Here is a 25,633-nt window from a genome sequence, read left to right on the forward strand (position 1 = left end):
AATAGGTTAGATAAATAATGATGGTGGAGGTGGAGACAGCAATACCTTGTGTGCTTCACTCTTCACTTATTTAGGTATGTACTAGGAATTTTTCCTTGTAGATATATTGTCCAGGTACTCCCACAGTTCTAGAGAGTAATCACTGGTGATAAAGATAATTGGATAAGGTGTCCATAGCTGAATAACTGTTCGCAAGGCACTGTTACACTTTTCACTGTTTGTAAACACACGTGTTCTCCCTCGGGGCATGGAGGGCGCTTCTCTCCCAGCCATTGTCCCCCCCCCCCCCCCCCTCATGCTCCCTGAGCAAAGTAGCCTTCAATGAATATTGATTGATTATTTTTACTGTCTAGACATATGATTGAGATAAGATGTGATTATAATATAATTAGATATAGGATTTAAAGATTATATGTAGTACTGGATAGTACTATTGATTCTTATTAAGGATTTGATTTAATCCCTAATGGAAATCGATTCAATTGTTCCAATAGTTTTTTAATTAAGAAATCCTTCTAGAAGCTTCTGGATCCTTGAGAAATCATGTACAAATTTACAAAGGAACCTATAGGGTCCTATGGTGTACATGATCAGAGGTGGGATTGTCATGTATGATCCAGATGTATAATGAATCTATAGTGATTCTGATATGATTTTGTTATGATTTAGATATGATATAGAAATTATACTTTTCTTAGAAAATAATATAGATATAGTGGGTAAAATTTTCCCACAGCAGGAGACAGATCAGGCGTGATATCAACCCCCCAAGTCTTTTTCTCTCTCTGACTCTTAAAGAATTTCATCTCCCAGATGATACCTTGTATCTGGCCTCCTGCTCTCTACACCTATCTTCATTACATTACATTTGCTTGGGTTAAGCTCTAACAAACATTTATTCGACCATTCCTTCAGCTTGTCTAGGTCTTCTTGAATCCTCAAGCAGTCCTCCTCTGTCTTAATCCTTCTCATAATTTTGGCATCGTCTGCAAACATTGAGAGAAATGAATCTATACCCTCCGGGAGATCATTTACATGTATCAGAAACAAGATAGGACCGAGTACAGAGCCCTGTGGGACTCCACTGATGACTTCACGCCAATCTGAGATCTCACCCCTCACTGTAATTCTCTGCTTCCTATTGCTTAGGTACTCCCTTATCCGCTGGAGTACCTTACCAGCTACACCTGCCTGTCTCTCCAGCTTATGTACAGCCTTTGTAAAGTTTTTGACACAGTACCGCATAAGAGGCTACCTTGAGGTTACCTTGAGGTGCTTCCGGGGCTAAGCGCCCTCGCGGCCCAGTCGTCGACCAGGCCTCCTGGTTGCTGGACTGATCAGCCTGGACTGATCAGCCTGGTTGATCAGTCCAGCAACCAGGAGGCCTGGTCGACGACCAGGCCGCGGGGACGCTAAGCCCCGGAAGCACCTCAAGGTAACCTCAAGGTAGCCTCTTATGCAGTACTGTGTCAAAGACTTTCCGATAATCCAAGAAAATGCAGTCCGCCCAGCCTTCTCTTTCTTGCTTAATCTTTATCACCTTGTCGTAGAATTCTATTAAGCCAGTCAGGCAAGATTTACCCTCCCTGAACTTATGTTGGCAATTTGTCACGAAGTCCCTTCTCTCCAGATAGTTACTAGGTTTTTTCTCACGATCTTCTCCATCACCTTGCATGGTATACAAGTCGAGGACACTGGCCTGTAATTCAGTGCCTCTTGCCTGTCGCCCTTTTTGTATATTTGGAGCACGCGCACCATCTTCCATATTTCTGGTAGGTCTCCCATCTCCAGTGACCTACTATACACTATGGAGAATGGCATGCAAAGTGCCTCTGCACACTCTTTCAGTACCCATGGCGAGATCCCGTCTGGACCAACAGCCTTTCTAACATCCAGATCCAGCAGGTGTCTCTTGACCTCCTCTCTCGTAATTTTGAACCTTTCCAAGGCTGCCTGGTTTACTTCCCTTTCTCCTAGCACTGTGACCTCACCTTGTTCTATTGTGAAGACCTCCTGGAACCTCTTGTTGAGTTCTTCACACACCTCTTTGTCATTCTCTGTATACCTGTCCTCGCCTGTTCTAAGTTTCATTACCTGTTCTTTCAATGTGGTTTTCCTCCTGATGTGACTGTCGAGTAGCTTTGATTCGGTCTTGGCTTTGTTTGCTATATCATTTTCATAATTTTTCTCTGCTTCTCTTCTCACCCTAACATACTCATTCCTGGTTCTCTGGTATCTCTCTCTGCTTTCTGGAGTTCTGTTATTCTGGAAGCTCCTCTACGCCCTTTTTTTCAGTCCCTTTGCTTCCGTACATGCCCTATTATACCATGGATTCTCCATTTGCTTCTCGGATTTTTCCCTATGGGCCTGTTTACTGCCTCCTGACACTTTTGGGTGACATAGTTCACCATATCTTGTAAGTTCAATACACTGTGATCACTCATTCCCAAGGGTGCTTTCATCTTAACTTCTCTTATATCCCACTCATTTAGGGTAAATATCAGATCGAGCATAACTGGTCCATCTTCTCCTCTCATTCTTGTTGGTTCCTTGATGTGCTGGCTTAGAAAGTGTCTTGTTGCCAAGTCCACCAGCTTAGCTCTCCATGTTTCTGGTCCTCTATGCAGGTCTCCGTTCTCCCAATATATCTTCCCGTAGTTGAAGTCTCCCATGATTAGTAGTCCAGATCCATTCCTGCTAGCAACAGAAGCTGTTCTCTCTATTATGTTAATTGTGGCCATGTTGTTTCTATCATATTCCTGTCTAGGTCTTCCGTCATTTGGTGGTGGATTATATATGACTACGACTATAATTTTTTGTCCTCCAGTTGTTATGGTACCTGTTATGTAGTCACTGAAACCTTCACAGCCCTGAATACCCATCTTCTCAAAATCCCAGTCTTTTCTTACTAGCAGAGCTACACCACCACCACCTCTTCCTTCTCTCTCTTTCCTCATTACATAATAGTCCTATGGGAACACTGCACTTGTTTGTGTGCAGTCTTGTGTGTGTGTTTGTGTGTATGCGTATGCGTGTTTACTATTTGCTTCTATTTTTTTTTTGCCTGCAGAATTGAGCTATTAGCTCTGGGACCCCACCTCTCTAACCAATGTGTTTTTCTGTCTACGACATATATTTATCTTACACATTCACATATGAAGCAGCCTGTTTCAGATGTCAAGCTCCCAGGTAACTTTTTACTGCTAGGTTAACAGGTGCATCAGGGAACAGGTTAATATGCTAATATTCTGGGGATGCATATTCAAGAGTGGGTCTCAACTTCGCTGTATATAGGGGCCACGTTTTTGAAGGCTACATGGATGTTGGACAGAATGCCATATGCTGCTGTTGCTATTCTGTTAATGTGGGCTTTTGGCATCAGCTTTAGATTCATGTTCATTCCCAGATCTTTCTTCTTTACTGACTGAAGAATTTGTCTTCCTTTAATCCTGTACTTAGGGATTGATTTTCGCACTCCTGTGCCAATCCTCATAACTTTGCATTTGGCTGGGTTAAAATCTAGCAGCCAATTTTCAGACCACTTATGGAGTGTGTTGAAATCCTCTTTCAATGCATCACAATCTACTACTGACCAAACTCTTCTCATTAGTGTTGCATCATCTGAAACATTAATATGAAGGAACCAACCTCCTCTGTCAAGTCATTGATATTAGAAACAAGATGGGCCCTAGAACCGACCCTTGCGGCACTCCACTTGTAACCTCTCTCTACTCTGATGTCTCTGATCTCACTGTACAGCCATTCCTCCTAAGATTTCTTAACGTCATGAATGGTCAGATTAAAGTGTCCTCTCCTAACCTACCAGGGGACCCAAAACAGAAAACGGGACAGTACGTCAATTTCGCGAAACACTTCCATTTTCAAGTACGACAATTTTTGGCCGTATGTAATGCATACGAGGGAAAAGCGACGTTCTTTGTAGGTCAAGTTGAACTGTAACGCTTTGCTCTCTTGCTGAGAGATACTCCCTGACCCACACTATGAATTTGGTGTGTGGGGAAGGTGGCACGAGGTGGAGAGCGGCATGAAGAAAACATATTGGCGAGTGGGTACAAGCGTGAGGGGGGAGGTAATGAGAGGGGGTGAGGGTGGACATGAGAGAGCAGGGAAGGATTAGGGAGGGGTGAGGGTGGACATAAGAGAGCGGGGAAGGATTAGAGAGGGGGTGAGGGTGGACATGAGAGAGCGGGGAAGGATTAGAGAGGGGGTGAGGGTGGACATGAGAGAGCAGGGAAGGATTAGAGAGGGGTGAGGATGGACATGAGAGAGCGGGGAAGGATTAGAGAGGGGGTGAGGATGGACATGAGAGAGCGGGGAAGGATTAGAGAGGGATGAGGGTGGACATGAGAGAGCGGGGAAGGATTAGAGAGGGGGTGAGGGTGGACATGAGAGAGCAGGTAAGGATTAGACAGGGGGTGAGGATGGATATGAGAGAGCGGGGAAGGATTAGAGAGGGGTGAGGATGGACAAGAGAGAGCGGGAAAAGATTAGAGGGGTGAGTGAGTGTGTGTATTTCTAAAAAATACAGATGATCCACTTATGACGCTACTTTTTGACTATTTGAATATATTATTTCATGAACTTTGGGTTATGTAGACACGACTTCCTGTGCAACATATGAAGACCTCTTATGTTAAGGGTCATGCTGATAGGAGAGTGGGCTCTGAGCACACTAGGCCTCCTTGAGGATGCAAGCTGCCTGCCTAAGTGTGCTCCTGATGCATATATTTCTTATGTTTTAGGTTTTCCTTTTTTATATATATTTATATCAGAATCAAATTTGTTAATGTTCACTTTCCTCATTCGATCTTCTGTTTTATCAACTTTTTTTTTTTCATTGGCTGTTTTTAATACTTATCAGCACTATAGCACTTCACTTGCTCTCTGGAGTGTAAACAAGTCCTTCTTCCCCCTCGCTGACAAGTGTGTGAAATTTGGGTAAAAAACTTCACAGTTTTGTGCACACGAAATTATGAGTTTTATAATGTGATGAGTTGTAGCAGTGTTCCTGTACACTGATGTCTTCCTACCCTGATGTCTTCTTACCCTGATGTTTAGTGAAACGGATGTCTTGCTAGACTAATGACTTCGTTCACTGAAGTCTTGCTACACTGATGTCTTGCTACACTGATGTCTTGCTACACTGATGTCTTGCTACACTGATGTCTTGCTACACTGATGTCTTGCTACACTGATGTCTTTCTACCCTGATGTTTAGTGACACTGATGTCTTGCTACACTGATGTCTTTCTACCCTGATGTTTAGTGACACTGATGTCTTGCTACACTGATGCCTTCTACCCTGATGTTTAGTGACACTGATGTCTTGCTAAACTGATGACTTCCTTCACTGATGTCTTGTTTATTGCTACACTGATGGCTTGCTACATTGAAGTCTTGCTACACTGATGACTTCCTTCACTGATGTCTTGTTTATTGCTACACTGATGGCTTGCTACATTGAAGTCTTGCTACACTGATGACTTCCTTCACTGATGTCTTGTTACATTGATGTCTTGCAACACTGATGTTTTGCTACACTGATGACTTCCTTCACTTATGTCTTGCTACACTGATGTCTTACTACACTGATGTGTTGCTACACTGATGTGTTGCTACACTGATGTGTTGCTACACTGGTGTCTTACTTCACTGATGTCTTACTCTACGGATGTCTTGCTACACTGATGTCTTACTACACTGATGTCTTGCTACACTGAGGTCTTACTACACACTCTGGGAGGCCTTTACTCTCCCAGTAACACACTACACAAGTCCGTTTTTACTCTGCGAGACGAGACGCACACACGTGTGTACTCACCTAATTGTGCTTGCGGGGGTTGAGCTTTGTCTCTTTGGCCCCGCCTCTCAACTAATGTGTGAGGTGTGTATTTACTATTTGTGCCTGCAGAACCGAGCTATTAACTCTTGGACCCCGCCTTTTTAACCTATTTATTTTTACCTCTGGATATTACATATATTTCTCTCTGACACACGCACACACACACACACACACACACACACACACACACACACACACACACACACACACACACACACACACACACACACACACACACACACACACCTCAGATACAACAGAGCTAGGAACGATTACATTAACATACGACGAACATCGGAAAGGGACTATGAGAACGATATTGCAATCAAAGCGAAAAAACAACCTAAGTTACTACACAGTCATATAAGAAGAAAAATGTCGGTGAACGACCAAGTGACAAGACTAAGGAAGACAGAGGGGGCATATACTGAAAGTGACAAGGAAATCTGCGAGGCACTGAATGCCAGTTTCCATGGAGTGTTCACTACCGAGCCTGAGCAGCTCCCATTGTTGGAAGGGGTTACCCTAGATGAAAGACTATCAGATATAGAGGTGACAGCAGAGGAGGTAATGAAACAGTTGACAACTCTAGATGCAACTAAAGCAGTTGGACCAGACAAAGTATCACCGTGGATACTAAAAGAAGCAGCACAGGCCCTCAGCGTGCCTCTGGCAATGATCTTTAATGAGTCACTTATGTCAGGAGAATTGCCCAGTTGCTGGAAGAAGGCAAATGTCGTGCCGATCTTCAAGAAAGGAGATAGGGAGGAGGCACTTAACTACAGACCTGTATCACTGACAAGCATCCCCTGTAAAATACTGGAAAGAATAATTAGGCTGCGACTGGTTGCACACCTGGAGAACATTAGGTTTGTGAACAAACATCAACATGGGTTCTGGACAGGGAAATCGTGCCTAACAAACCTTCTGGAATTCTATGATAAAATAACGAGGATAAGACAGGACAGAGATGGTTGGGCAGACTGCATATTTCTGGACTGCCAAAAAGCCTTTGATACAGTACCGCACATGAGACTGCTGTTCAAGCTCGAGAGGCAGGCGGGGGTGGGGGGAAAGGTCCTAGAATGGATAAGGAACTACCTAACAGGAAGGAGCCAAAGAGTTACGGTAAGGGGCGAGAAGTCGGACTGGCGAACAGTAACAAGTGGAGTACCACAAGGATCGGTGCTGGGACCAATTCTATTTCTTGTATATGTTAACGACATGTTTACAGGCGTAGAGTCCTACATGTCGATGTTTGCGGATGATGCAAAGTTGATGAGAAGAGTTGTGACAGATGAGGATTGCAGGATCCTCCAAGAGGACCTGAACAGATTGCAGAGATGGTCAGAGAAATGGCTACTAGAATTCAACACGAGCAAATGTAAAGTTATGGAAATGGGACTAGGAGATAGGAGACCAAAGGGACAGTACACAATGAAGGGGAACAGCCTACCTGTAACGACGCGTGAAAGAGACCTGGGGGTGGACGTAACACCTAATCTATCTCCTGAGGCACATATTAATAGGATAACGATAGCAGCGTACTCTACACTGGCAAAAGTTAGAACATCATTCAGAAACCTAAGTAAGGAGGCATTTAGGGCGCTTTACACTGCCTACGTAAGGCCAGTCTTAGAGTATGCCGCCTCATCATGGAGTCCCCATCTGAAGAAGCATATAATGAAACTGGAAAAGGTTCAGAGGTTTGCAACGAGACTCGTCCCAGAGCTACGAGGGATGGGGTATGAAGAGCGCCTGAGGGAACTGTGCCTTACGACACTAGAAAGAAGAAGGGAGAGGGGGGACATGATAGGAACGTATAAGATACTCAGAGGAATTGACAGAGTGGACATAGACGAAATGTTCACACGGAATAGTAACAGAACGAGAGGACATAGATGGAAGCTTGAAACTCAGATGAGTCACAGAGATGTTAGGAAGTTTTCTTTTAGCGTGAGAATAGTGGGGAAATGGAATGCACTTCAGGAACAGGTTGTGGAAGCAAATACTATTCATAATTTTAAAACCAGGTATGATAGGGAAATAGGACAGGAGTCATTGCTGTAAACAACCGATGCTCGAAAGGCGGGATCCAAGAGTCAATGCTCGATCCTGCAGACACAACTAGGTGAGTACACACACACACACACACACACAGACACACATACACATACACATCCCCAGGAAGCAGCCCGTAGCAGGTGTCTAGCTCCGAGGTTCCTATTTACTGCTAAGTGAACAGGCGCATCCGGTTGTAAGAATCTCTGCCTATTTGTTTCTGCCTCGGTCGGGAATCAAACCCGGGCCCATAAGACTACGACCCCCGAGCGCTGTCTACTCAGCCGTGAGGCTCACTGTGTGTGTGTGTTTGCGTGTGAGTGTGCGTGTGTACATATGTATAGAACTTTTGTGTATATTTTACAGACAGCGAGTAAATGTATTCATTTTATGTTTTGCATTTTAATAATTGTCATTGTAAAATGTAATTAAAAATAATCCTAACTTGAGTTGTTTCCGGAGAGAGAGAAAGAGAAGTGTGAAGAGGCCTTCTCTGTATCTGTCAGGCCAGGGTACAAGGTGCAAGGTACATGTACATGGACCAATCTGGCCTCCCTCTGCACCCTCCCTGCTCGGAGACATAGACACCAGAGAATGTGTTCTGCCTCCCGTGCCCGCCATGCACTCTCAGCTGTGGGGAGCTTGGAGAACCTTAGTGCATATACTCTCTCTGGGAGAGAAGAGCCAGTCGTATTAACTGTATTGTCATATATCATAATTGATCAGTCAATGCCTATATTGCTGTCTTTTACTTCTCGTGATCGTTAAACAATAATTTTAATGCTCGGTTAAAGTGTTTCAACTTATGCCATTTCAAAATTGAAAGAAATATTTCCCCTTCATTATATATTATTTATGATTTTTTATACATTGTATTAATTACAGATTCCATTTTATCCTTACTTTAAAATTTGTGTCAGAGATTAAAATCCACCATTGATAACAGTCATGAATTACCTTCCATTTCCAATTAACATCAATTAAATAGAACCTCTCTGTTTGAATAAGGTCCTTCCTATCAAGAGGCAGATGTAGTTGCAGTCCCCAAAGTGTCGTTCAATAGTCGGTAACTACCAACCAGTGTTCCTGGTTTCCCTTACTGGAAAAATTCATGAGACTTTTATCCATCAGTAATTTACAATATCTTTATCACCGTCGGTATGTATGTGGTCGACAATTTGGTTTTAGGAATAGTCATTCTGCTTCTGACCGCTTTCAGAACCTCTCTTGTGAGTGGCATCTGTTACTGGATGACTTCAATCACACACACACACACTCACAAGCTTGCAGGAAGGGGAGGGAAAGGAATCTTGGTTTAGGGATACAATCAAACACATGTAAAGTGAATTCAGGGAAGGACTGAGGGTTATGAAGGAGACAGTATCCAGCCTGCAGGATGAGCTGAAGGCAGCAAAGGATGAAATAAAAAGCCTGAAAGAAAATCTACCCAGCACCAGACGCAAACCATCCCGCAGGTTGATGGTAATTTTCCTGTTGAGGGGAATCTTACAATACAACCCTCATTTGCAGAGTTGCTTAAAAAGAACCTTGAAGCTAGGTCTGCAGTAATTGAAGTTGCCATGGAAGTGGCTTCTTCTCAGGAAGCAGCTAGATGTACTAGTCGACTGATAGAGAGAAAAAGAGCAGTAGTAGTAGCAGGCATTAAGGAGCAAATGGGCACCAGCCCAAAGGAGCGGAGAGACAAGGACAAAAACATAGTTACCGGAATCCTTAAGGAGGTAAGGATAGAGGAAACTGGCCAAAATGTTGAAAAGGTTTTCAGGCTGGGAAAGTACAAGGACAGAGACCGAATGATAAAGGTGGTATTCATGAGCGAGAACACGAAAGATGACTGTTAGCAAGGAAGAGTGGTCAAGCAAATGTACAGAAGTTTAAAAAAGTATTCCTGCAGAGGGATATGACAAGGGAAGCAAGAAGGCGGGCAGCAGATGCGAGGAAGGAGTGCAGGGAGAGAGAAGGGAATCAGAGAACCACATCCCCGAACACTACAATCCCAGAAGGGAGCGGGGAACCCTCCTCAAACAGTGCAACAGCCACAGGGAGTGGAGCACCACCCCCACATTCTACCCAACAGACACCCTACCTGCCCCAACCCCTAACAGCCCCTCACTAAGTATCCACCTAGAGCACCCTCCTCCCACCCACCCCCCTCCTCCCACTCACCTGTCTTTCCAGGACCTCCCTTCTCTCCCATGCCCCAAGCCCTCCATTCTCCCCCACCCCCCTAAGCCCCCCACTCTCCCCCTCCCCACCTAAGCCTTCCCCTCTCTAACACTCCCCTAAACCCTCCCCTCTTCCTCATCCACTTCAGCCTTCCCTTTCCCCCCATGCCCCCGAAGCCCTCAAACCATTTCTGCCCTCCCAAGCCCATTCTTCTCCCTCAGCCTCCAAGCTTCTCCTCCCACCATGCCCCCCCCCCAAACCTCCCGTCTCCCCCCCTAAACCCTCCCCCTCTAACTCACCCCCTTTCACTCCCCTACCGTCCCCCACCCCCCAAGCCGTTTCTCCTCCACCAGTCTCCCTGTCCCAGATCTTCCCACCCCCACTCACCCCAGATCCCACAGGTACCCCCCAGAGGAGAAGCAAAAGAGAGTCAGTTTCAGGGTAATGTACTCGAACATAGATGGGATCACAAGCAAGGCAAGTGAACTAAGGGAAAGAGCACAAGAAGTGAACCCAGATGTAATCAGACTTACTGAAACAAAACTCTCAGGCATCATAACAAATGCCGTGTTTCCCCAGGAGTAGACAGTAATAAGGAAAGAGAGGGAAGGTAGGGAGGAGGCGGAGTGACCTCACTATTGAGAGAGGAATGGAGTTTCAAGGAGATGAATATCCCGAGCTGTGAGGGGTTTCAGAGACTACATAGGAGGCACCATGACAATGGGAGGACCAAGAGTAGTAGTAGCAGTGATGTATAACCCTCCACCAAATGACAGAAGACCCAGTCAAGAGTATGACAACAACAACATGGCAGTTAACTCTATAATTGAGAGGGCAGCCTCTGCTGCCTGTAGAAATAGATCCCACCTGCTCATCATGGGGGACTTCAATCACGGAAGAATTGACTGGGAGAACAAGGAACCGCATGGAGGCGAGAATACGTGGAGAGCCAAACTAGTGGAGGTGGTGACTAGAAACTTTTTAACCCAGCATGTCAGAGAACCCAATAGGATGAGAGGAAATGACGAACCAGCGAGACTCGACCTAGTCTTCACTCTGAACGACTCCGACATAAGAGAAATCGGTTTTGAGGCCCCAGTAGGAATGAGCTACCACAGTGTATTGGCGTTTGAGTACTTGATTGAAGAAGGGTTATTGAGCTCGAGGAGGGATACTGAAAACAAAAGGCTAGCATTCCGAAAGGGAAACTATGAGGAGATAAGAAAATTCCTAACAGATATAGCATGGGAAACAGAGCTCAGGGAAAAGACGGCCCAAGACATGATGGACTACATCACGCAGAAGTGCAAGGAAGCAGCAAAACAAGTTTGCCCCAGTCCAAAAGGAAAACAGTGAAAAAAAGATGTGAAACCCATGGTTTAATCAGAGATGTAAGCTAGCTAAGCAGCAAAGAAAAAGGGCGTGGAGAAACTATAGGAATAACAAAACTTGAGAGCAGAGAAAGGTACCAGAATGCCAGGAATAAATATGTCAGGATGAGAAGAAAGGCAGAAAGACAATACGAAAATGATATCGCAAGTAAGGCAAAGACTCAGCCTAAATTGCTGCACAGCCACATCAGGAGAAAAACAACAGTAAAGGAACAGGTTATAGAATTAAGAATAGGGGCAGAAGGATTCACTACAAACGACAAGGAAGTGCGTGAAGAACTAAATAAGAAATTCCAGGAGGTCTTCACCTTAGAGCAAGGAGAAATTCCAGAGATAAGAGAGGGAATAGTTAACCAGGAACCACTAGAAGAGTTTGAGATTAACAGCGGGGAAGGAAGGAAGAGTTTACTAGAGTTGGATGTGACAAAGGCTATTGGCCCAGATGGAATCTCCCCATGGATACTGAAGGAAGGAGCAGAAGAACTGTGCCTGTCACTCTTTGGGGAGCCGGTCTGCCGAGCGGACAGCACGCTGGACTTGTGATCCTGGGTTCGATCCCAGGCGCCGGCGAGAAACAATGGGTAGAGTTTCTTTCACCCTATGCCCCTGTTACCTAGCAGTAAAATAGGTACCTGGGTGTTAGTCAACTGTCACGGGCTGCTTCCTGGGGGTGGAGGCCTGGTCGAGGACCGGGCCGCGAAGCCACTAAAGCCCCGAAATCATCTCAAGATAACCTCAAGATAACCTCCATAGTGTATAACAAATCACTGGCAACAGGGAAACTGGCAGAAATTTGGAAAGCAGGTAACGTAGTCCCGATATACATGAAAGGCGATAGACAGGAGGCACTGAACTACAGGCCAGTGTCTCTAGCCTGCATACCATGCAAGTTGATGGAGAAGATCGTGCAAAGAAAGCTAGTGAAACATCTGGAGCGAAGGAACTTTGTAACACACCATCAACATGGGTTCAGGGATGGCAAGTCCTGCCTCACAGTTACTTGAATTCTACGACCAGGCAACAAAAATCAAGCAAGAAAGAGAAGGGTGGGTAGACTGCATATTTTTGGATTGCTAGAAAGCCATTGATACAGTAACACACAAGAGGCTACTGAAAAAGCTGGAGATGCAGGCTGGAGTGAAAGGGAAGGTACTCCATTGGATAAAGGAGTACCTAAGCAACAGGAGACAACGAGTCAATGTGTGGGTGAGGTCTCAGATTGGCGAGACGTTGTAAATGGAGTCCCGCAGGGGTCAGTCCTTGAACCTATACTGTTTCTGATATATGTAAATGATCTCTCAGATGGTATAGACTCGTTTCTCTCAATGTTTGCTGATAGCGCAAAAATTATGAGGAACATTGAAACAGAGGATGATAGCAGGAGGCTACAAGATTACCTAGACAGACTGAATGAATGGTCCAACAAATGGCTGCTAAAGTTCAACCCGAGTAAATCCAAAGTAATGAAACTAGGCGGTGGAAACAGGAGGCCAGACACAGGATAAAGAATAGGAGCTTAATGAAACGGACAGAGAGAAAGATCTAGGAGTTGAAATCACACCAAACCTGTCTCCTGAAGCCCACATAAAAAGAATTACGTCTGCGGCATATGCGAGGTTGGCTAACATCAGAATAGCCTTCAGGAACCTATGTCAGGAATCATTCAGAATCTTCGTACCATATGTGTAAGACCAATCCTGGAGTATGCGGCCCCAGCATGGAGCCCGTACCTTGTCAAGCACAAGACGAAGCTGGAAAAAGTTGAAAGATATGTCACTAGACTAGTCCCAGAAGTAAGAGGCATGAATTACGAGGAAAAGCTGTGGGAAATGCCCCTTATGAAACTGGAAGACAGAAGAGTAAGGGGAGACATGATCACTACCTACAAAATCCTCAGAGAGAATTGACAGGGTAGACAAAGACAAACTCTTCAGCACGGGTGGGACACGAAGAAGGGGACACAGGTGGGAACTTAGTACCCAGACGAGCCACAGAGACGTCAGAAAGAATTTTTTCAGTGTCAGAGTAGTTAATAAATGGAATGCACTAGGAAGTGATGTGGTGGAGGCTGACTCCATACACAGTTTCAAATGTAGATATGATAGAGCCCAGTAGGCTCAGGAATCTGTACACCAGTTGATTGACGCTTGAGAGGTGGGACCAAAGAGCCAAAGCTCGACCCCCGCAAGCACAAATAGGTGAATACACATAGTAGAAAACACTCACTAACTTAGACTCATAGTAACTCGTCATATATACATCTCACATGGGCAGATCATGAGGTAACGAGCACTAGAAAGTCCTCAAGTGCTTCTATAACCGACTGCTGGCAGGAAACAGCGCCCATTAAACATGACGCACATACCTCAAATTTTCAGGGAAAAACAAACAATATATTATCCTTATTCGTAGATGATGGAGTGTGTGTTCAAAACTGCCTTGATAATGCAGACTTAGAGAGAACGAGGTCATATTAATCACAATAACATATTATTATTATACTGAGCAACATCTTATTGGAAAAATAAAATATAGTGAGAGAACGAGCTTTTAAGTAGCCAAATAACGTCTTATTCAGCAGAGTAAATTTTGGGCCGTAGAGCGAGCACTTTGCGAGATAACGAGACCTAATTAGGGAGAATGACCTCGGCCGTGTTAGACTATCGTCCACACGTAAGAAAGAGATAACTCTAAATGCACTTAGCATATAAATTAAAATAATATATATATATATATATATATATATATATATATATATATATATATATATAAATATATATATATATATATATATATATATATATATATATATATATATATATATATATATATATATATATATATATATATATATATATTTATTTATATCAGAAGCAATGGGAAGTCCCCATTGCTTGAGACACACGGCGCCTGGGGTAAAAGTGCTACTAGTTTTTTGAAGGAACTGGGTTCTAAGCTCATTGAAACAACAAGGGACCTTATAGCTGCCAGCTTTCTTTTCCAGCGCCTCAGCGTGGCCATACAGAGGGGAAATGCACATTGCATTCAGGGTTCCTGCCCGCCATCTGAGGAGCTGGAGGAACTCGACAGCTTATGATAAGCATCTTTATACCCTACATGTAACTCCTTTTTTGTAACAAAGTTCAAATAAAACTAAATATACATGTGTACATATAAAATAATGGGGGTGGTAGGAGAAGATAATATTAGTGATCAGTGAGTAACCACAAGGTCTTCTCTGAATACTTTTTATTTTCTTCTCCGAGGCTATTGGTGAGGGGTACCAGAGGTGGTACCCTCACAACCTATATAAAATATATATATATATATATATATATATATATATATATATATATATATATATATATATATATATATATATATATATATATATATATATATATGTCGTACCTAGTAGCCAGAACTCACTTCTCAGCCTACTATGCAAGGCCTGATTTGCCTAGTAAGCCTAGTTTTCATGAATTAATGTTTTTTCGACAACCTAACCTACCTAACCTAACCTAACCTAACGTTTTCGGCTACCTAACCTAACCTAACCTATAAAGATAGGTTAGGTTAGGTTAGGTAGGGTTGGTTAGGTTCGGTCATATATCTACGTTAATTTTAACTCCAATAAAAAAAAATTGACCTCATACATAGTGAAAAGGGTAGCTTTATCATTTCATAAGAAAAAAATTATAGTAAATATATTAATTCAGGAAAACTTGGCTTATTAGGCAAATCGGGCCTCGCATAGTAGGCTGAGAAGTGAGTTCTGGCTACTAGGTACGACATATATATATATATATATATATATATATATATATATATATATATATATATATATATATATATATATATATATATATATATAATACTTTCATATATTAATACATCTTCAGAAGGAGGGGAAAACTTGACTCCTTCTGAAGATGTATTAGTATACGAAAGTACTTAGGGAAATTCCTGTTTCAATTTTCCTCCGTGGTCTGACACTGTCACATTTTTAATCACGTGTTTATTTTCGTGATATACACACATATATATAATGTATTACACTTATACAATTTGCAAAACGTTTCGAACCTGCATGGTTCATTCTCAAGTGAAAATAATTTTCAGAACTAGTTGATTTATATCCGCACTGGGTCAGGTGATAAGACAATAAAGGTAAAAACATGGGGGATACATAAGGGATAAATGGCGGACAATGGGGCACATAAGAACATAGGAATAAAGGTAACTGCAGAAGGCCTATTGGCCCAAATGAGGCAGCTCCTCTCTGCCCCAAAGAATGAGGTGATTTGATAAAATGCTATGCCCAAGATTACCATCCGAGTGCCGGCGGGGAAGTGGTTTTAATAGCTTCGGCTGTCACTTCCTTATGTCTGGTCATGATGGTTAAGCGGATTAAGGCGTCCTGTAGATACCAGTTGCGTTGCTCCTGGGAGTATGGGTTCGAGTCACTTCTGGGATATGAGTTTTCAGTCATATATATATATATATATATATATATATATATATATATATATATATATATATATATATATATATATATATATATATATATATATATATATATATATATTATTAAATAAGACCGAAAAAGTAAGATCATTGACGTTTGCATATATCATAAGATATATATATCATATATACGTGTGCATATATCGTAAGATATATATATATATATATATATATATATATATATATATATATATATATATATATATATATATATATATATATATATATATATATTATTAAATAAGACCGAAAAAGTAAGATTAATAATTCTAACACGAATTTTCTCAATCTTTCGTACATTTCTTTTCACTGTTGGAGGTAAATCAAAAATCAATTCTCCAAAATTCATTTTCATTTCTAGTCTGACGCGACACGAGCGCGTTTCGTAAATCTTATTACATTTTCAAAGACTTTAGTTCACAAATACACAACTGAATAGAACTTACGCATCTCCGATTTTATATCTACATTTGAGTGAGGTGGAAGGGGTGATGTGGCATTAACACAAGACAGAACAAGATGTGGCATTAATAGGGTATTAATTTCATCAACACAAGACAGAACAAGAAGTGGTATTAATAGGGTATTAATTTCATCAACACAAGACAGAACACGAAACAATGGATATTGAATAGAAGTGTTTGTAGAAAGCCTATTGGTCCATATTTCTTGATGCTTCTATATTGGAGCGGAGTCTTGAGGTGGGTAGAATATAGTTGTGCAATAATTGGCTGTTGATTGCTGGTGATGACTTCCTGATGTGTAGTGCCTCGCAAACGTCAAGCCGCCTGCTATCGCTGTATCTATCGATGATTTCTGTGTTGTTTACTAGGATTTCTCTGGCGATGGTTTGGTTGTGGGAAGAGATTATATGTTCCTTAATGGAGCCCTGTTGCTTATGCATCGTTAAACGCCTAGAAAGAGATGTTGTTGTCTTGCCTATATACTGAGTTTTTTGGAGCTTACAGTCCCCAAGAGGGCATTTGAAGGCATAGACGACGTTAGTCTCTTTTAAAGCGTTCTGTTTTGTGTCTGGAGAGTTTCTCATGAGTAGGCTGGCCGTTTTTCTGGTTTTATAGTAAATCGTCAGTTGTATCCTCTGATTTTTGTCTGTAGAGATAACGTTTCTATTAACAATATCTTTCAGGACCCTTTCCTCCGTTTTATGAGCTGTGGAAAAGAAGTTCCTGTAAAATAGTCTAATAGGGGGTATAGGTGTTGTGTTAGTTATACCCTACAGACAAAAATCAGAGGATACAACTGACGATTTACTATAAAACCAGAAAAACGGACAGCCTACTCATGAGAAACTCTCCAGACACAAAACAGAACGCTTTAAAAGAGACTAACGTCGTCTATGCCTTCAAATGCCCTCTTGGGGACTGTAAGCTCCAAAAAACCCAGTATATAGGCAAGACAACAACATCTCTTTCTAGGCGTTTAACGATGCATAAGCAACAGGGCTCCATTAAGGAACATATAATCTCTTCCCACAACCAAACCATCGCCAGAGAAATCCTAGTAAACAACACAGAAATCATCGATAGATACAGCGATAGCAGGCGGCTTGACGTTTGCGAGGCACTATACATCAAGAAGTCAACACCAGCAATCAACAGCCAATTATTGCACAACTATATTCTACCCACCTCAAGACTCCGCTCCAATATAGAAGCATCAAGAAATATGGACCAATAGGCTTTCTACAAACACTTCTATTCAATATCCATTGTTTCGTGTTCTGTCTTGTGTTGATGAAATTAATACCCTATTAATACCACTTCTTGTTCTGTCTTGTGTTGATGAAATTAATACCCTATTAATGCCACATCTTGTTCTGTCTTGTGTTAATGCCACATCACCCCTTCCACCTCACTCAAATGTAGATATAAAATCGGAGATGCGTAAGTTCTATTCAGTTGTGTATTTGTGAACTAAAGTCTTTGAAAATGTAATAAGTTTTACGAAACGCGCTCGTGTCGCGTCAGACTAGAAATAAAAATTAATTTTGGAGAATTGATTTTTGATTTACCTCCAACAGTGAAAAGAAATGTACGAAAGATTGAGAAAATTCGTGTTAGAATTATTAATCTTACTTTTTCGGTCATATTTAATAATATATGTCTACAGGAAAGACTGCTACCAAAATATACTAATATATATATATATATATATTTATATATATTTATATATATATATATATATATATATATATATATATATATATATATATATATATATATATATATATATATATATATGTCGTACCTAGTAGCCAGAACTCACTTCTCAGCCTACTATTCAAGGCCCGATTTGCCTAATAAGCCAAGTTTTCCTGAATTAATATATTTACTATAATTTTTTTCTTATGAAATGATAAAGCTACCCTTTTCACTACGTTAGAGGTCAATTTTTTTTTATTGGAGTTAAAATTAACGTAGATATATGACCGAACCTAACCAACCCTACCTAACCTAACCTAACCTATATATATAGGTAAGGTTAGGTTAGGTAGCCAAAAAAAGCTAGGTTAGGTTAGGTTAGGTAGGTTAGGTAGACGAAAAAACATTAATTCATGAAAACTTAGCTTATTAGGCAAATCGGGCCTTGCATAGTAGGCTGAGAAGTGAGTTCTGGCTACTAGGTACGACATATATATATATATATATATATATATATATATATATATATATATATATATATATATATATATATATATATATATATATATATATATTGTGACGGTAAAGTGTTGGAGTGTTGATGTTCGGCAGTCCTCCAATGGCAGGTGGCAATGCCTTGTCACACTTACAGAAAAAAAGAGACTGCTTGCCTGTTTGTCTGTGGTAAGGTACTGGGAAGACACGCAAAACACAAAATATAAACAATGAAATTTTAATTACTTTAGAAAACAAGATATGAACAAAGACAATCCCTTGGCTTACGTAAAATTCAAAACAAGTCAACAAACAAAACAACAGGAATAATTAATAAATGTGAAATTTTACTCTAAAACAAAATAATGTACAAGACAATAATAATAATAATCAGGTGCTGAGAATATTGGCTAGAGCTGCCACCTCCCTTTGTACACGACAGCCAGGGCTTAGTCTACCAGAGAGAGATGTCAACTTCTAAGAGCACAAAGATATTCTGAGGAGGACAGCGTGAGCTGGCCCAGACGTCGACTCAGGTAGAGGACGTGAGTGCAGGTGCAGGTGCTGTCGGCGATACACCAGCCAATCAGGAGCAGGCAGGCGGAGAATGGGTAGTTTGCTCGTTGACGACGGGTGGAGAGCCGGTGTGTCAGGTGGTGCAAGGTACACTTTGCTTCCTGGGCAAAACGTTTGGTGATACTGGTGGACGTATCTTCAATATAGTATCTTGTACTTGTAGAATGACGTAAATGATATAGGGAAGAGCAGGCTCAATCTCTCTTGAAAGAGATTATCGTCTCAACTCTCCCCCGAAGCCTGCGGTTCCGGAAGAAGTTACGTCTTCATGTGGTAGAGTGATAGGTGGAGCTGCCTCTACTTCATAGACTCTGGACAAGGCGTCGGCTATGATGTGGTCAGACCCCTTGATGTAGAGATCTCCAGGTTGAATTTCTGCAGATATCAAGCCCATTGTACAAGCTGTAGAGTGTTGAATGGGGCTGGCTGCAGGAGGTGTAGGGTGTTGTGGTCCATGTATATGGTGATAGACCGAGCACTTTTCAGGTATTGTTTGAAGTGCTGCAAGTTCAGGACGATGAGTAGCTCCCTGTCGATTGTGCTGTAGTTCCCTGTAGCTGTGGTCGCTAACAGGTATATTCTCCTATCCTCGTTGTTGCATTAGGTCACCCCCGATGCCGGTACCACTGGCGTCGACATGGAGAATGAAAGGCTTGGTGATATCTGGCGAAGCGAGAATAGGATTAGAATATGGCAAAGGAGCACTATTATAGTCCTGAAAATGGTTATGAAGATCAGTTAGGATTTCCGAATTAGAAAGCGCTGACTCAGTGTCAGTGCTTTCGGGAGGAGAAGCAGGGAAGGTCTCACTGTGGATGTATGGACCTTTAAAGGAAGAATATGCTATTAACACAGTGGGAGGAATACCGTTATATAGCTTCAGGAGGTTGACGTGACACAACTGGGTCTTCCGCCGCCTATCTGGAGTCTCTAGAACGTAGTTGTGGTTGTTTCTGCACTCCTTGATGCGGTAGGGTCCTGAAAACCTGTTTTGCAAGGGAGAACCTGGGATAGGGAAATAGGCCAGCACGAAGTCTCTCGGTTTAAATTTCCTTACTTTGCTGTTCTGGTCGTAATGAGTCTTCATCCTCTCCTGTGCTTTCAATAGATTATCCTTAGCAAAGTTATGCACCCTCTCTAGAATGTGTTGTAGGTTTTGAAGAAACTGGGGCACATTCTGATGCTCACTTAAGGTGGCATCACGTAGAGAGTCCTTAAAAGCTTTGAGAGGAGTACGGCACTTACGTCCGTAGAGCATCTCATAAGGAGATACTCCTAGAGACTCATTGGGAAGACTTCTATAGATGCACATAATCAAATCAATTTGCTTATCCCAATCCTTAGAGGTTTCATTGCAAAACTTCTTCAGGAGTGCTTTAATAGTCTGATGACTACGCTCAAGAGAACCCTGTGAAGCAGGATGATAGGGGCTGGGCAATACCTGTGTGATGTTGAACTCTTCCAGTGTCCTCTTGAAGAGATCACTGGTGAAGTTGGTGCCACAGTCGCTCTGAACCTCCCTTGGAAATCCATACTGGGTGAAGATCTTCAATAAGTGTTTCATTACCGTAGCAGCCGTAATGTTCTTTACTGGAACTGCTATGGGGAATCTGGTAGTAGGACACAGGATGGTTAGTATATAGGCGTTGCCAGAACTGGTCCGAGGTAAAGGACCAACACAGTCTATAATAAGTCTGTGGAAAGGTTCCGCAGGTACCTGGATGGGTGTCAGTGGTGCTCTGGGGATAGAGATGTTCGGTTTACCTGCCATCTGACATGTATGACACTGTTTGACGTACTGTTTGACGCTATTTACCATACCTGGCCAGTAGTAGTCTTGACGGATTCCGTGGTAGGTCTTGTTAAAACCGTAGTGCGAAAGTGCTCCGTGGGCCAGGTGTAGAATAGTGGGCCGCAGGCTGGCAGGAATCACTAGTTGTTCGACGTTGGCCCAATCGTCCTCCTCCTTCAGTTTACTGGGTCTGTATCTGCGGTAGAGCAACTCGTTCTCTAGAAAGAACCCAGGAATACTGTCAGGTTGAGTCTCAGCCTGGAAGAATAATGGTGTCAAGGTAAGATCTTCCCTCTGTAACTTACGGAACTCCAACGTGGTCAGATTCGGAGGTAGTTTCTGAGGGTCTTGAGGGAGAGCGGTAGCAGAAGAGTCAGCTGGCTGTGGTCGTGCAGCTTGTGCACGGGTGGTCACTAAAACCGGAGGAGAAACTTCATCACTCTCTTGAACCTTTGCTGGAACATACTCAAAGATGGAATTATCCATTACAGAGTTACACACCTGGGGTTTGTCCATGACGATCAGGTTGGTCGGTTGCAGGTCTTCTGCCAAGTAGTTGCCCAGGAGAAGTTGCACTCCAGGCATGGAAAAAGGCTTTTCCCTGATGGCGACTTGGACTTCACCGGTCACGAAGGGACAATCCAGGTGGACTCTGGCGAGTGGATAAGGAGTGGTCAGTGAGGTCAGTGATGAAGACGGTTTCCCCGGTGTAGGCGATATTGGGCACAGCTGATTTCAAAATAATTGATTGAAGAGCCGCTGTGTCCCTCAAGATCTTCAGTTTGAAACGTCCCTCCGGATCTGAACCGTTGGTAGAGACAGTTCCAGGATACAGGTGTTTACTGAAGAGAGAAAGATCATTAACATGAACACCAACATTCATCACAGGCTTACCGGACTTAGGAGGAGTCTGTTAGGGTTTAGTGGATTCAGTATTACCTTTGTATTGAGACTTACCACATTTATCTATGGTATGTCCATAGAGTCTACAATACTTACAGTGCAATAGTGAGCCAGCTTGATCGGTACTCACTTTCTCGTAACTGTACCAAGACTTCTTACTGGAAGGTGGTTCTGGTGTCAGCCGGTGGATGAGGCTGTAAGTGTCAGCCGACTTAGCACATTTTAGGTAGTCGGTGTCTTCTTTATCTGCTAAATATAAAAGGACAGAAGGAGGCACACGCCTCAAGAATTCTTCAACTAGCATGAGGTTGACGAGTTCTGCAAAGGTAGAGACATGTGCTGCTTCCAGCCATTTCATAAAATATCTCCTTTTGGTATTAGCAAATTCTTGAAAGGTGGTGGTACTTGACTTTAGGTGGTCACGGAATTTTCTTCGGTAGCTTTCGGTGGAGAGAAGGTAGGCGTCCAACACTGCTTGCTTCAGGGTCTCGTAGTCATTCTCAGACGCCAAAGTACTGAGTGTAACTGCAGCTCTACCTGTGAGATGTACTCTGAGAAGGGTAGCCCATTGGTTGGCAGGCCAGCTAAGTTGATTAGCAAGGGTCTCAAAGGTGGTAAAAAATACGTCGACTTCTGTCTCTACAAATGGTGGCATTAACTTACTTGCATGGGAGATATTGAAACTTACAGGAAGACAGGCGGTAGGTTGCTGGCGTTGAATGAGGTGTGTAGTTTCCAACGCGAATTCTTGTTGACGACATTCCATAGCCAGAGCTGCTTGTTTTTTGTCATGCTCACGTTGCATCTCCAGGTGACGATGTTTTGCTTCAAGCTGTACTCGCTCACGCTCACGGAGTATTGCAGTTTCACGTTCCTTGAGGGCGATCTCTCTTTCTTGTTCTTCTTTCTTCAAGGCGGCCTCTCGTTCTTTTATTTGTAGGGCTTCTTTTGCCAGGGTCGCTTCTCGTTCCTTTTCTTCTTTTCGTATTGCAGCTGCTTTCTACAATACAGCAGACATACAAGCATAATACATACCTATGTATTATGCTTGTATGTCTGCTGTATCAGATGGGCCATTGGGCTACATCGGATGGGCCAATTGGGTGCATCTGATGGGCCAATGGGCCGTCTGCGTTGTCCAAGTATTGTACCTCACCTTACTTCACCACTCTCTAATGCCTATTTATACCCATCACTCGATCTGTAAAATGACCTTCTGAAGATGTATTTAATATACGAAAGTACTTAAGGAAATTTCCTGTTTCATTTCTCCTCCGTGGTCTGACATTGTCACATTCTTAATCACGTGTTTATTTTCGTGATATACACACACACACATATATATATATATATATATATATATATATATATATATATATATATATATATATATATATATATATATATATATATATATATATATATATATATTATTAAATATGACCGAAAAAGTAAGATTAATAATTCTAACACGATTTTTCTCGATCTTTCGTACGTTTCTTTTCACTGTTGGTGGTAATTCAAAAATCAATTCTCCAAAATTCATTTTTATTTCTAGTCTGACGCGACACTTGAGCGCGTTTCGTAAAACTTATTACATTTTCAAAGACTTTAGTTTACACATACACAACTGAATAGAACTTACACATCTTCGATTTGTTTATATCTACATTTGAGTGAGGTGGATGGGGTGAGGTGGTATTAATAGGGTATTAAATTCCTAAACACAAGACAGAACACGAAACAATGGGTATTGAATGGAAGTGATTGTAGAAAGCCTATTGGTCCATATTTCTTGATGCTTCTATATTGGAGCGGAGTCTTGAGGTGGGTAGAATATAGTTGTGCATTAATTGGCTGTTGATTGCTGGTGTTGACTTCTTGATGCAGACGCATCAGTGCCTCGCAGACGTCAAGCCGCCTGCTATCGCTGTATCTGTCGATGATTTCTGAGTTGTTTACTAGGATTTCTCTGGCGATGGTTTGGTTATGGGAAGAGATTATATGTTCCTTAATGGAGCCCTGTTGCTTATGCATCGTTAAACGATGTTAAATTCGTGTTAGAATTATTAATCTTAATTTTCGGTCATATTTAATAATATATGTCTACAGGAAAGACTGCTACCAAAATATACTAATATATATATATATATATATATATATATATATATATATATATATATATATATATATATATATATATATATATATATATATATATATATATATATATATATATATATATATATATACACATAAATATATGCAACAATGATCACAAAAACACTGATCCAAGTATGCAGAATAACCACATGTGAAAAATAGAAAATGCTTAACGTGTTTTCGGCTAATTCGCCTGCATTAGAGCAAAGTAGAAAGTTGATTCTACTTTGTTCTGATGAAGGCGAATTAGCCGAAAACGTGTTAAGCATTTACTATTTTTCCCATGTGGTTATTCTGCACACATAAATATATGCGAACAAGCCTGAATGGTCCCCAGGACAATATGCAACTGAAAACTCACACCCCAGAAGTGACTCGAACCCATACTCCCAGAAGCAACGCATCTGGTATGTACAAGACGCCTTAATCCACTTGACCATCACGACCGGACAAAATGAGGTGATAGCCGAGGCTATTTGAACCACCCCACCGCCGGCACTCGGATAGTAATCTTGGGCATAGCATTTTACCAAATCACCTCATTCTTTGGGGCACACGTGAGGAACACAAATGCGAACAAGCCTGAATGGTCCCCAGGACAATATGCAACTGAAAACTCACACCCCAGAAGTGACTCGAACCCATACTCCCAGAAGCAACGCAACTGGTATGTACAAGACGCCTTAATCCACTTGACCATCACGACCGGACAAAATGAGGTGATAGCCGAGGCTATTTGAACCACCCCACCGCCGGCACTCGGATAGTAATCTTGGGCATAGCATTTTACCAAATCACCTCATTCTCAAAGGGGACCCATATCCTCGGAGGACACATACACATGTATATATACACATGTATATATATATATATATATATATATATATATATATATATATATATATATATATATATATATATATATATATTCAATAGGGAAGGGAGTACCACCTCTAGCTGGAAGAAGGGGGACCCATAGCCTCGGAGGAAACCACACATAACGCATTGGAGGGAATGTAGGTCCCCTCTAATACAGTATCTGTGTGCTTTTCTCCTACCACCCCCTTCTCTTTTTTTTTTTCCTTTATTGTGTATTTAAAGGTTACAAAACATACAAGACAAATGCCTAAAGGTTATGGATCTCTTGAAGCTCCTCCGCTTCTGGACAGGAACCGAGGATGCAGCAAGCATTTTCCCTCTGGATCGCCACACTGAGACGCTGAAATAAAAAACTGGAAGCCCTTGGGTCTCTGGTGACGTCAATGAGCTTGGAACCCAATTCCTTGAGAAATCCCAAGGCACTCTTGCCCCAGGGGCCATACGTCTCAGACGCTATGGGAACAAAGAGGTATTGACCTTCCAGTCGCCTGTACTTGAGTGATTTTGCTGTTTCCCTGTGGTTGGCCGCCCCACCTGCTTGATCAGCTCCGAAGTGTACATAGGTGTCAGCCAGGGTGGATACACATGTGTAGTCCCACACCAACTGTCTACCCTCTTTCCATGGGTATATGGTGAT

This window comes from Procambarus clarkii, chromosome 88 (genome assembly GCF_040958095.1).
Source record: "Procambarus clarkii isolate CNS0578487 chromosome 88, FALCON_Pclarkii_2.0, whole genome shotgun sequence".
Taxonomy (NCBI): Eukaryota; Metazoa; Arthropoda; class Malacostraca; order Decapoda; family Cambaridae; genus Procambarus; species Procambarus clarkii.